Source organism: Falco cherrug, chromosome 4, assembly GCF_023634085.1.
Source record: "Falco cherrug isolate bFalChe1 chromosome 4, bFalChe1.pri, whole genome shotgun sequence".
NCBI lineage: Eukaryota > Metazoa > Chordata > Aves > Falconiformes > Falconidae > Falco > Falco cherrug.
The window spans coordinates 90,355,970-90,368,675 of NC_073700.1; the positions used below are offsets into that span (position 1 = coordinate 90,355,970).

General features: G+C 42.6%; 1 protein-coding gene across 2 annotated transcripts in view; it reads left to right on the plus strand.

Moving 5' to 3' along the window:
* GLI3 (GLI family zinc finger 3) overlaps positions 1-12,706 on the plus strand; it is a 215,748-nt gene that overhangs the window by 128,364 nt on the left and 74,678 nt on the right. The window lies entirely within an intron of this gene.

Consider the following 12,706-nt stretch of genomic DNA (forward strand, 5'->3'; position numbering starts at 1 on the left):
TGCAGGTGTGTCCCAGGTTTGTTCCCCTTGGGGTTTTCATCTTTATGCTTAGCTACTTACTCTGTTTAGAGCTAATAATGCTTCCAGCATATAGATAGTCCATTTACCTCAAATACTTCAAAACTGAATTTACTGCTTTACTAAAAAATGTGCAGCCAGAACATGCATTTGCTTTACACTTGGTGCTTGTTTTTCACATATTTCCCCCCACTACAGTCACATTAGAAGTGGTGTCCCCACCCATTTCAAGTTCTTGAAGTTGTGCGAAGTTACAGCTTTGCCCAAGGACTGCTTTTTTATCTCCAGTTTTGCACACAACTAGAGCAAGAACAGCAAAGTCAATCCTTTATCTCGTTTCTTCTGATGGCTTTGGTGTTCCAGCCATTCACCATTTGTGAGAACCAACCGGTTGTGTGGGTTGCGTAGCACCAAAATGGCCTTCAGTGCCTGCAGGATCAAGTAAAGACACTGGCCTGGCTGAGATAAAACTTCTTAGCGCTCTGCATGAGAACTGAGTGTTTTCCCACTCTGATTTGGTTGCACTCCAGCCAGTTCCCACACTTGGACTTTTGATACTGGCAGAGAAAACACAAGTGACCATTAGCAGAATACTTTCTTGCCCCCTCTTAGCGGCATTCACCTTTGGTAGAAGTTGTGCTTCATATACCTGTGAATCTTACTGCCCTCATGGATGTTGGTGCTGATCCGTGGCTCGCCTGCTATTAGTGGTGGTGCTTGGAGGATGGGAGAAGCTTGGAAGCCATTGTTTTCATAAGTTCACTCCTGGACTCGCAGTCCTGGTTATAGCATAGATGTGTAGCATATGCCTGCTGCTGTCACTGAGGTGCACTCTCAAAATGGCTTTTCTTCCCCGAATCATGGGTTTGTCTTGGGTAGGGGGGAGGCATTTCAGAAAATAATCTGTGTATTTTATATAGAAATGCATATATACATTTATATATATGTATATACATATATATGTGTGTATATATATGTGTATACCCATACGCAGAAATTTCTGTACACCTTCTGTACACCTGTATGATTTTTTATTTTTTATTTTCCTGCTGCTAGTAGTAGTATTAGGTGAGAAATTTTAGCTGGTACTCTCTCTGTTCAGTAATAGTTGCCAATCTTTGTGAATACAATTTTGGACTGTCTGCTAATGTTTGAACAGAGATGTGAAGCAAATCCACCATACCTCAACAGAAATGATTAATGCTGAACCTTCACATCACTGTTTGTGTCAGGATTGTAGTCCTTTAAAGTTAGAGTTTTATCAAATGTTCCCTTCACAACCAAATTTAGGTAGCAAGCACAACAGAAAAGACATTCAGTCACTGAATTTGTCTTTGTTATTGACAGCTTGGTTTTGTTTTAAACAGTTAAGATCTTAATTTAGCATATAAATTCAGAATTGAAGAAAAGCTTTATCTCTTCCCCAAAATGTCAGGTTTTGTAATATTGTGGATGTAACTTGCAGTAGGCACTGGAAATGAAAACTGAGGGGTTTGCTTTGCTTTGGTTTTGAATTTGAGAAAGAGTGTTTCTGGCATTACAGAATGCTGAGGAGTGTTCATTTGAGGTGATGTGAGAGGGTTTTGGGGTGCTTTACCAGGAGAAGGAATGCCTGGCTTAGCGGGAGGAAGACATTAAGGGAAGAAGAGAATCTGAAATTTGCTGAAACAATAGTGAGGATGATATTCTTGAGTGTGAGGTAGGGAGGGCTTAGAAAAATCATCAGTGAATGAATGAAATGAGGAGAAAGGTATTTAAGTACTGAAAGTACTAAAAGCTTAATTCTCTGAAAATTTAAAACCATTAAATTATGGAAGTAAACCCCCATTAATTGAAAATACTGGGTTTTGAAATAACAGAGTATTTATGAAATTCATGTATCAGTTGATGTCAAAGTTTGATTTTACCATCACAGGTCATACCCATCACAAGAAAAACTTCCTGTGAATACCTCAGGAGTTCTGTCGAGATTTAGGACCAGCAAGCTCTTCTTTCTGGTCAGGTAATCTCCCTGGTGGATGCAGGAATCTGGTCTTCACTCTGGGGGAGTGGATCCCAATTAGCAATGCTGTTTTTCCACAGAGAATATTGTTGCACATAGCCAGGAGCACTCTTTGCATGCAGGCTGCGTCCTCTTCTGATATGTAAATGGTAGAGAAATTGGGAGTAATTGTAGAAACCATTGCAACTCTCTTAGTTTTTTGCCATTTGGATGTTTTTCTTCTTCTCCCAGTCATGCCTACATGTATGTATGCACACTTTCTCTGTTGTGCATAATGACTTAAAGGTTATTTTTTAAAGGCCTTCAGGCTTTTCTGAGTGTTTTTGAAACAGTGCACCATTCACGGGTGTATTGCCTGTATAGAGGTAGTCTTTGATGAGGTTTTTGTCATATGCACCCACTGAAGTTACAGTGTACTCAAGCATTAGAAAAGCCACTATTTGAGCGTCTTTGTTTTCTTTGTTGAGCTGTTTATTTTGCTTTCTTCCCACACAGTTCCCCGGCCTCGCTCTGACAACTGCTTTTCTGCATGAATTACATTCCTCGGGGCCGCAAGTCTCCTAATTCTTCCAGTCGATTTGATTCCTGCCTGTGTGATTAGTCCTCCGCTCCAACACACAGTTGGTCTTTGCCAAGCAAACTGCTTGCTAAGTGCCTTTAACATGAAGACCTAACTACATTTTTTAACCTCATTAGTCTGTAGGGCACTGCTTCATTCCGGCTTAATAACACGGCCACTAGTGAATCATCACTTGCTCTAAAACAGGTTACAAAAAGGTTACCTAAATTGTCTGGTTTTCTTTTTGTGTGACTGTGCTTTTGCTGGGTATTAACAGTTTCTTTCAGCCCACGTCCAGTTTTAGCATGTAAGTTGCTTTTTGAAAGGAGATCCATTGATTCTGCTCAGGTAGATCTGTGATGCGGAGAAATTTCATATTTGTATGTGCAAAAACCCCAGCTCACCTCGGCACCTATTTGGAAGTAGCAAATCTAAGTAAATAAAACTGGTAAGAAAATGTGTTGGGAGAAAAGGGGAAGAGGGCTTGGGGGAGCTGATAAAATTTTCCTACTTGTTTCAGCTTTAGAATTACAAAACCCTCATCTTCACCAGCTGGAATACAGACTTCTCACTGTAACACCGGCTTTACCGCAATGTGGCCACACTCTGCACTGGTTCACTTTGTCGCATGGGATCAATTTTTAACTGAATGTATCATCACTGAAATTTAGATTTCAGTTGCAATCGCACATAAACTCGAATGGAAAAGATATTAAAGGACTTCCAAATGTTGTAAAGGCAGTAAAAAAAAAAGAAAAAAGTTTCCTAAGAATACAGCGTCACCAGGGAGCTGGGGGAAGAAAGGAGGCACTGGGTCACATGCCACTTGTGATGGTGCATTTGTGCAGTTGCATAGCACAGCCACTCAGAGGGTGAGACTTCATGATTAATGGTGTTTATTCTTGACAGAAGCCTCCTTTATTTATCTGCAATACAGTTTAGTGATTTTATCAGTCACCTGAATGAAAAATATTCAGTCATACCAATATTGCGGTGTAAATTGAGTAGAGTCACTTTTTATTATATCTTTCAGCCTTATCATCTGCACAGTAATTTTCTAGCAGGGGTTTGATATAGAAAGGCTGGATTTAGCTGTACTTGACACAAAGCCTCTTCAATTTCCCCTAAAAAGTTCAGGCTACTCTTAGAAATGTATATAAATATATATATAAAAAACCCTCTTATCCAAGCAATTTCAGGATTTGAAAGAATAAAGATAAAATGCGCAAACCTGGATGTGAGAAATGTTGTTCGAATGAAAACATCTAATAGCTCTGAAGCCACTGGTGAAATGCTCTTTAGTGTTTAAGCTTGTGGCTTAGTGCAGTTCTTTTTGCATGGCTACATAGTCTGACTTTCTTCTAATCAATCATCATCCAACCCCAATCAGCATACAGGCAGAGCCTATCGTTCATCCTAGGTGTAATTTCAGAGTTGAAGACTATAATGGCCACATACAGCACATTAGTCACTGCGATAACAGCTAGTGGCACTCCTGAGGAAGGGGGAGGACAGGGGAGAAGGGGAATAAAATTCTTCTCATTCTCACAGTGCATTAGTGAAATAGGAGCAAATGTTAAACAAATGTTTATTCAATTAGCTGACTTAACAGCATTAAGTGTGAGAAAGCTTCTGACACTCCTTTGACCCACTCTTTTGCAGGAGGAGAGGAAGGGAAAAGGGAAGTAAGTAAAGGGGTGCATGAATGCTATCAGGATTTATATATGCCCACATATTCATATGATGATGCCGCTGTGGTTAAACACTTCAAGAGATGGCAGGCCCTGCCTGTAACTGAGAGGAGGCTAAAATTTGAATAGCAAATGAGACCACCTCTAGAGCATCAAAAGAAATTGCAGAGCAGGGAAGTTTGCTGTAGGAACGCAGCTGGTAATTTCACTGTCCAGTCTGTTATTAATAACAGATAATGAGTATGCTGTAGACCTTTCAGATTTCCCTGCTGCACTTTGTGCTACAGCGTAGTTTGAAGAGGGAATGGTATGTGGCTCGCCACGGCAGTCTCTCCTCTAACGTGTAGTGACACTTTTCCAAGGCTTATTCAAATAACATTTGATTGTCCCATGCCTCTGTTTTATATTTCTGATGATGAGTTCTACATCAAATGCAGCATGGATACATTATCATCAATATATTAATGACAACAAGCCAGTAGACTTGCAACTGGCTGAAGACAGGGGAGGAAGACTTTACCAGCACTGAGATAAGCTGTGCTATGCAGGTATAGGGTCTTACCCCGCTTACAGTTCATAGAAGTCAGTGTGAACTGTGTAAAATAAGGCAATACCTTGGTAAGGCTCTAGCAGAATCAAGTGATGGAATCACAGCATAGCTTGCTAGCATTACTGTTATTTACTGTTTACGTTGCTGCAATGTCCAACGGCTCTGTGCGGAACTGGAACTCTGCTGAGTGTTGTGCAAATACAAGGATCTCTGCCAGGAACAGCTCAAGGTCCAACTGCTTTGGCAAATGAACTCTGGTGAGTCAGTTCTGATGGCCTCGGGGGTTACCAGCCCCAGCTGTTTTTCTCGCCCTGTGGATTATCCCTTGTCCCTCAGCAGGGTCGACCAGTGTCCCTTTGCCCCATTTACAGTCCAGCCGCTTTGCTCTGGCTCACTGAAGTTGGGCACTGGTGTGTTCAGAGGCAGAGATGTGCTGCCTGTGCTGGGAGGGGCACCAGCTGGGTGGTGTGGGGCAGGAAAAGCTTACACAGCTGCTGCAAAATTTGCAAAAGGATGTCCTCTAGCAGCCTAAAAGGCAAGTGGCATTTGGAGGGAGTAATTCTACTCAGTCACGTTTCTGTATGTTTGCACCCTTTGTTTGTACAAGCAAAGAAATTGCCAAGTAAATCATGTAATCCTCCCCTAGTCACTGATTTCTTTGCAGCAGTCCTGGGAAGGATTCAGAGGAAGGAGAGGCAAGCTGTATGCAAAGGGCAAGTGGAGAGTGTTTCAGAGGAGGGTCAGGAGGCAGTGACTGCAGTTGGTGGCAGGATGGAAGGAAAAGGGGGAGGCAGGTTGTGGGGAGATCGCCATTGTGTGAGGAGGAGAACGAGAAGCCTGGGCTTGACTTGGAGAACTACTGGGAGGCCGTACATGGTTTTAGTTGCATTTTGTGTAAAGAAGAAAAAAAATAAATCAATCAAAACTGTATCTGCATACATATTTAAGGAATGCATGTCAGGGCTCCAAGTCAAGACTCGTAATGAAATGAATATACCTCGGACTCAGTGGCATCTAAAGTAGCACTTGCTGACTGCAGTCAGTACAGGTGTTACTGTGAGCTGAAGGTCACCAGTGTTACAGCTGACCTTATGTAAATGAAATGGTAAATAATGGAATGAAAATTCATTGCTTTTTACAGCATAAACTCTTCTTGAGGGAATCCACAAGCTGATGGTTGGGTTATTTATGCAGTATTACAGGTAGTAGAGGGTGTATGTACAAAAGCTGTGTCTGCGTTCAGGCAGTCCATCAGGTGAAAAATAGGAATACAGTCACTAAGGATTTAGTGCCTTGATTGATGTAGCCAATTTTTAACTGTAACTACCTAATGTTAACACTTCCCAAAGAAGTAAAGGGGAACCAGAGTAATATTCTTTTGCTGTGGGTCATCAGCTAATTGTCGTGCATGATTTCCAGCACCATGAACATCTCTTGTGCAGTCATTTGTATCTTTTTTTTTTCCCCCTGCAGCGATACCTTTTAACTTTATGAGGGTGAAATATTTTATTCAAATCCAAGGTGAGGTTATTTGTGTATTTTAGGAATTTACATTCCAGAACTGCACACATTGTGTAAGGCATTGTCCTTGCCTGAGTGAGAAGATACTAGTAGCATATTATCTCTTGGTCTGACCTTTTCACTGTAGACACCAAACACATTCTGAGTGCTTTACTGCAGTTTTGCAGACTGGGAAACAGCAAATGAGGAAGTCAACAAACTTGTCCGAGGTGGCACAGCAGATGAGTGATAGGAGCCAAACCATAGCCTGTATATTTTAAACCCTGAAATCCCTGATGGCTGTCCCCAAAACATTAACACTTTTATTTCTATTAGATGCTGGAAGATGAATAAACAGTGAGGACTGTCTTGTTAGGTAGTGACTCCTCTTTTAAAGCACACGGCTCAATTCCTTTGGTAGTATCTCCCACGTTAAATGAGTATTGTTTGTGTAATGCCATAGTTGATTGTGCAGACCAGCCCTTCAGCATCAGCAGTCAACAACTGGCTATAAAAAGGTTTTTATATTAAGAAAGTTGAGCTCTAAAAAAGTAAGGCTTGTCCCTGAAAATACAAGTGAGAACAATTCTAATAGTTGTGATTAGCCCAAATGATCAAGTTACTCCTCACTGTTACGAGCATGTATGCGGTTGTAGGTGCTCGACAAATCAGGCTCAGGCAACTAACTATATGCCTAAGTGATATGGAAAAACTAAGCATCAAATAGTCATCCTGCTTCTCAGAATCTTTAGTTGCTATTGTAGGGTTCAAATCTCTATAAACTGCAATAAATGGGAAACTGTCTGCTGATCTAATTGATGAAACTTTTAAGTGATCATAGACGTGATCTTCATAAGCACAAAGTGCTGACCTAGTTCTGCTCTCCCAGACACCCACCAGTAAAGCTTCCGCTGACTTCAACACAAGGAGAGTGAGGCTAGCACCGAGTATTTTTAAAATGCAATTCCATGGCTGCTTTTTTCTTTACACTTCTAATTGAATTTGTAAACAATCAAACCCATAAATATGTAGTACAGGAAATCAATAATATCATCTTTTAATACTTCAGAAGATTATTGCGGGGGGGGGGGGGGGGGAAGAAAAAGAAAAAAAGAAAAGGATCATATGCAGTTTAATGAGTTTAACATTTTTCACTTCTCCAGGCAGGGCTGAATTGAACAGGTATCAGAGAAACAGTGTGGATATCACTGGTATGAGATTTATGCCATCAATGCTTGCTCCAGCATTGAATAACGTACTGTTAAATGATTAAATATCGAGGTTTGAACTTTGACACTTTCATAATATAACAAGATGGATGAAAAGGCAATAATAAATTAGGTTATGTTACAATATTTCATCCCACTTCGTTGACAAGCTTTGTTCTGTGAGATAGATTATTGTTCCATCTGTAACCTCAGCTCAGTGTCATATTTACAATGTTATAGTTAAGGATCACTTGCTGTTTTCAATATAAATGTATTTTTCAACAGATTCATAAAAGAGCCATTTAAAAATTTATCAGGACAGAACTTGGCATTAAAATTTCCAGTCCTAGAGTTACAGTTTCCTTTAAAATCAGGAAATGCTTAAATCACCATGGTTTTGCAGGTTTTGTTGTTTTGGTTTAGGTTTTTGTTGGTTGGGTTTTTGAAGATAGGTTGTGCTTAGAAGAGGTTTTTGCCAAAGCACAGCTTAAAGCTATTTGGAAACTATTTGTGACAGATCACTTCTCTAGCACCAAACCAACCTCAAAATTTTCATCATTTCTAGTTACACAGACCTTTGTGGCTGTCCCGAGTGGCTTTACATCTGCTTCCAGAAGACACTGCTATTGCAGAGTGCTCTGTGACAAGCATGGGAGGTTGCAGTACATCCCAAGGCCTGCTGTACCTTTCATAGTCCCCAGAGATGCAAGAACAGCGACAACAGGCTATATTGATAGCCTAGGATGTCTCAAAGCAGTTCAAGAACCCCAAAGCAAAGCAGTGTGAGCACCCTGAGGCCACTAATAAGCCATAATTGCCTTGAATAGCCTCACCTGGGACCTCCACCCATACCCCAGGCACTCGGGAGCCCCTTTTAAACTCAGCCTGGAGCCTTTAGTTCCTGCCTGAGCTATGTTGTAGGTAGTGCCTGTTTCTGCTCCTGCCTGAGCTTGGGACCTGGACTGTAAGTAGCTATTTTCTTGGATGGACCCCTCAGAGCCATGGTGTAACTTGTCTCCTGTCCTGTCTTTGGCCCCATCTCCTTCTGCACTTGACTGGCCTCCCCCAGACCTGGTTTGTCACTTTGCCTTGTCTCAGACTGCTGATGGCCTTGTTATCAGCGCCTGGCTCTGCTCCTTCAGCTCAGATCTGATGGTGTGGAGTGCATTGCCTGTGCTGGGGTTAACCTTGCCTCTTGGCTTGCCTTCCCATAGAGAGCAGCCGGCTCTTGCTTCTCCCCAGCACCCTGAAATTGGTCTCTTTCCTTCACTTCCCCACCCCCCTTCACTTCCTGGACTAGCCACCCTTACTCAGTTATAAGCGTAAATCCACATAAGATGGTTTCATGGTACTTTGGGCTTGTCTTCTGCCTGGCCATTCACTAGATCTACAGGAATGATGGAGAGAGGGTGGCTGAAGAGCCACGTAATCAACAAACTCTGTGCTTGCTTACCTGCCAGGGGATTTTTATCTCTCATCATAGCCAGACAGCAGTATTTCACCTGCGTGAGTTAGCCACTCCGTTAGTACCAAAGAAAGGGACAGGATTTCCACTTGAATTTGGAGCATCTGATCTTCTCCATCATAAAAGAGGCTAATGCTTAGGTACAAAAAAACAGCCTAAAGTATGTGGTATGAGACCCCGCTACCTCCATACTTTCTGCTGATGGAAAAAATTTGTGTCCTTTCAGGATAATACTAGGTATGAAATCTGTGTATGAAGATAATTTTGAAATGCATGTAACTTGCTCGTGCTTGCCCCATCAGCTCTCAGTATCCCATGATCTTCATTCCCCAGTTAAAGAAAGGGCTGCATGGGCTTTGTTCAGATTTTGTGGTGGCTAAAAGCCACGAAGGAGTGTAGAGTTTGTCTGTTACAGCTGTAAACAACAAAACAAAATGACACACCATTTTCATGAGTAATAACTGAAGTCTTAGATACAGCTCATCTGTGGTTCAGCTCAGAGAAAGCATTAGGGAAAAAAAACCCCACAGCTTTGTGTGTTTTGTGATTTGCCATACATCTGATGCCGCTCGCGGCTGCTGAACGGGTGTGACCACTGAAGTTTTTAAGGCTGTGCAGACACCTCTGTGACATTCATTAAAGAAAGTGTCATGGCTAATAGGAAAAAATACACCTGTTTGCCCTGGCATTGATCTCACTACTTGGGCATGCATGCACCACGCTCCTTTTGGGCAGCTGAGATTCTCCAGAGCATTAGAGCTGGGACAAGGAGAAGCTGGTAGGGTAGAGGTGGTTGGGAAGTGGGAAGACCTGTATTAGATAGGGAAGTTGTGTGGCAGTCAAGGTATTTCGGCACCTTAGTGGTGAGCAGGGAAGCAGTCTGGACAGAAAGGAGGAGGAGACTTCACAGCTGGCTCCATTCTCTGCTGCTTCTCTTCGATGTCAGGGATGTAGATGTAATCAAGGTTACTGAGAAAATAATAAAATCAGCCTAATGTGCCAGGATAAAAAAATGCGGTGATGAAACACAGCCATAGGATGTCTTTTATTCCCAAACCTGGAGACCTCCCAACTTCAAGTAACTATTGGAAGTATGATAGGCTTTGTGTTAAATTTGAGTTGAGCTGAGTTTGCAGAATCTCTGGGAGCAGACTTAAAGGTTCTGATTCAGAAAAGAGTGTGCATCTGCTTCACTCCCTCTCTCTGAAGGAAGCCTTAGTGCTCCAAGTATGTTGTTGAACTGGAAAATCCCTGTGTAGGAGAGGATGCAGAACAAGTTCTGTCTTCCCATGGTTTGCAGGTGAGGCATAAAGTTTCAAGCAGCATCACTGAAAATGTCCCTGCCTTTTCTCATGCTGAAGCCTTGTTGCATCCGATGAAGTAGCCTCAGACCTAAGGCAGAACACCATTTGCCCAGGCTGGGAACCAAAGTACATGTGAAATAAAAATGATGGGGGCGGACTGCCACCCACATCTGGAGATTTGGGAGATTTTATTTGCTTGTCACTGAATGAGTGTTTGCAGAACCACTCCTGGGCTGTACTGTTTGTTGTTTACAGGAGAAAAGTCATTCTTTATTGCTACACAGGTTACAAAGCAGCAGCAGCTAGTAGTGTGTTGGGCTGCACCCTTTCTAAAAGTCACATTTTAGTTTGAAGGAGGGAGTTAATACTTTTGAAAGATGTTCATAGTGAAGTTTAATCAAGGAGGGAAAGGAAGAGGAAAAATAGTGACATTTATTGGAATAGATCAGGAGGGTTCAAACAGTGGGAGCTGAGAGCAGATGGAGGCAGGAGGGAAAATGAGATTGTAGGAAAAGGAGGGTCTGGGAACAGAGAGGAGTGAGAAAAGTATGGGCTGGAAGTGAGCAGAGAAGTTAGCAGCATGTTAAAATCAGATGTTGGAGAGAGATTAGTAAACATCAGAGTCGAGAGCTGGGAATTTTCTGTGGAATCTGATGACTCCTTATTTCTGCCTCTGATAATACAGCTTATATGCCTGTTGTTGGTTGATGGTACCCAGGTCGGCATCCTCTCCCCAGCATCCTCGGAAAACTGAGGAGCTCAGAGGGAGGAAGAGGCAGGGCTGAGGAGGAGGAGAAGCGGTTGAGTCCCAGTGTCCTTGAATGGCTCCCATTGGATCTGGAGGGAAAAGCTGACAGCCTGGCTCTTAATCTTGCTCCTGCAGCAGCGTTTGGCTGTTGGCCAGCTGGAGAGTGAATCACTGAGGCTGATACAGACTTTCAGCCTTCTTGCAAAAGCTTTTAAATAGTTTTCTCCTCGATGTGCATCAGATAAGGCCAGGGCTCCTGCCTGCCTGCATGCTCTTTGGGTTTCTCTCTCTTTCTGAGCTGAGATCACATTAGAAAAAATGACTTGTAAAATGACATCCAAACTTAGTTTCTTTGTTACTCTTGTATTAAATTTTCTCTACTACTGTATATTCCTCACTGCCAGGATGGGAAATTCACTCAGTAATGTGATATTAAGCTGTGGTATTTTTGCTTCCTACATCACCATGAGTTTCAGGGCTCCTGCCTTCTACACTTGGCCTGACAGGGAACCACGAGACAGCAAATGCTTCATGGCTGGTGGGGGTTCACAGTACCCACACAAGTAAAGCTTCATTTCCATTGTAAAACAAAGGTGCTTCGAAACCACACAGAGAAGTGCTCTGAGGAAAGGAGGTGCACAGTGGGGGAAAATACCTCCTGGTTTCAGGTTCTCGGTGTGTTTTAAATATGGTGAAGGTATACCAGTGCATGGCTGGGCTTCGTGTAGGTCACTTGCTCAGGTGCCAAAAAAGCATGATTGTGCTGCCAGTACCTGCTGCTGGCACACAACAAATGCGTCTCTTTAATGAATTTTGGAGCTAGGAGGTAATTTCATATGAGAAGGCTGAACAGGCTTACCTTGCAGAAATCTGTAGGAGGGCAAGAAACACACAAAAGCCAAATAGGGAAGGGAAGGAAAGGGAAAAGAGGAAGAAAAAAAGAGGAGGAAAAACCTTTATTCCCCAGATTTTATGAGCCCTCATGGATTTTGTGGCAGGGAAGCCTGCGTCATGTTGGGAATGTAGCAACTTTGATCTTTGTCCCACTCATACACTAGCATTTCCAAGCTGATGGCAGGGCAGAATTGGCTCCTACGTAAGATTATGTTCTGTTGGCCTTTTAGGTGACAACAACTATCTCAATTGATCATGGTATGTGTATGTTAAAAGAAAAAAAAATACATTTCTTGTTTTATTATTCTTCGTAAGCCAGCAGCATCAAAGGAACAGGCTGCCCTCACTGCTCTCACAGCTGCTGCCTGTGTCTGTGCTGTATATATGCTAAATTAATTGGAAAAACAGGGACAAAAAGGCATTTAGTTCGGGTCAACCAGTTGGACTACAGCAAATGCATGACAGGCTTAATCATTGTCTTTTGCCAAAGAGCAGGTTGGCAGGGGCAGGCACTCCAACCCCTCCTGATGAAATCTGGACTTTTTCCAGTGCCTTTGGAGGCGGGATGCTGTAAGAGAAAGGTCTCCACACAGAGCCCGGACGCTGTCATATCAACGGGGGGGGGCGGGGATGATGGGGAGGGTAACGGCAGGTTATTTATCTTTTGTCAGCTGTGAACTCAGCTTTCAGCCTTGGTTCATCACAGCTTCACACACGTAGCCTGAGAAGGCACCAAAGCTCTCCCTTTGCAAGAATGAGGTAGTTAA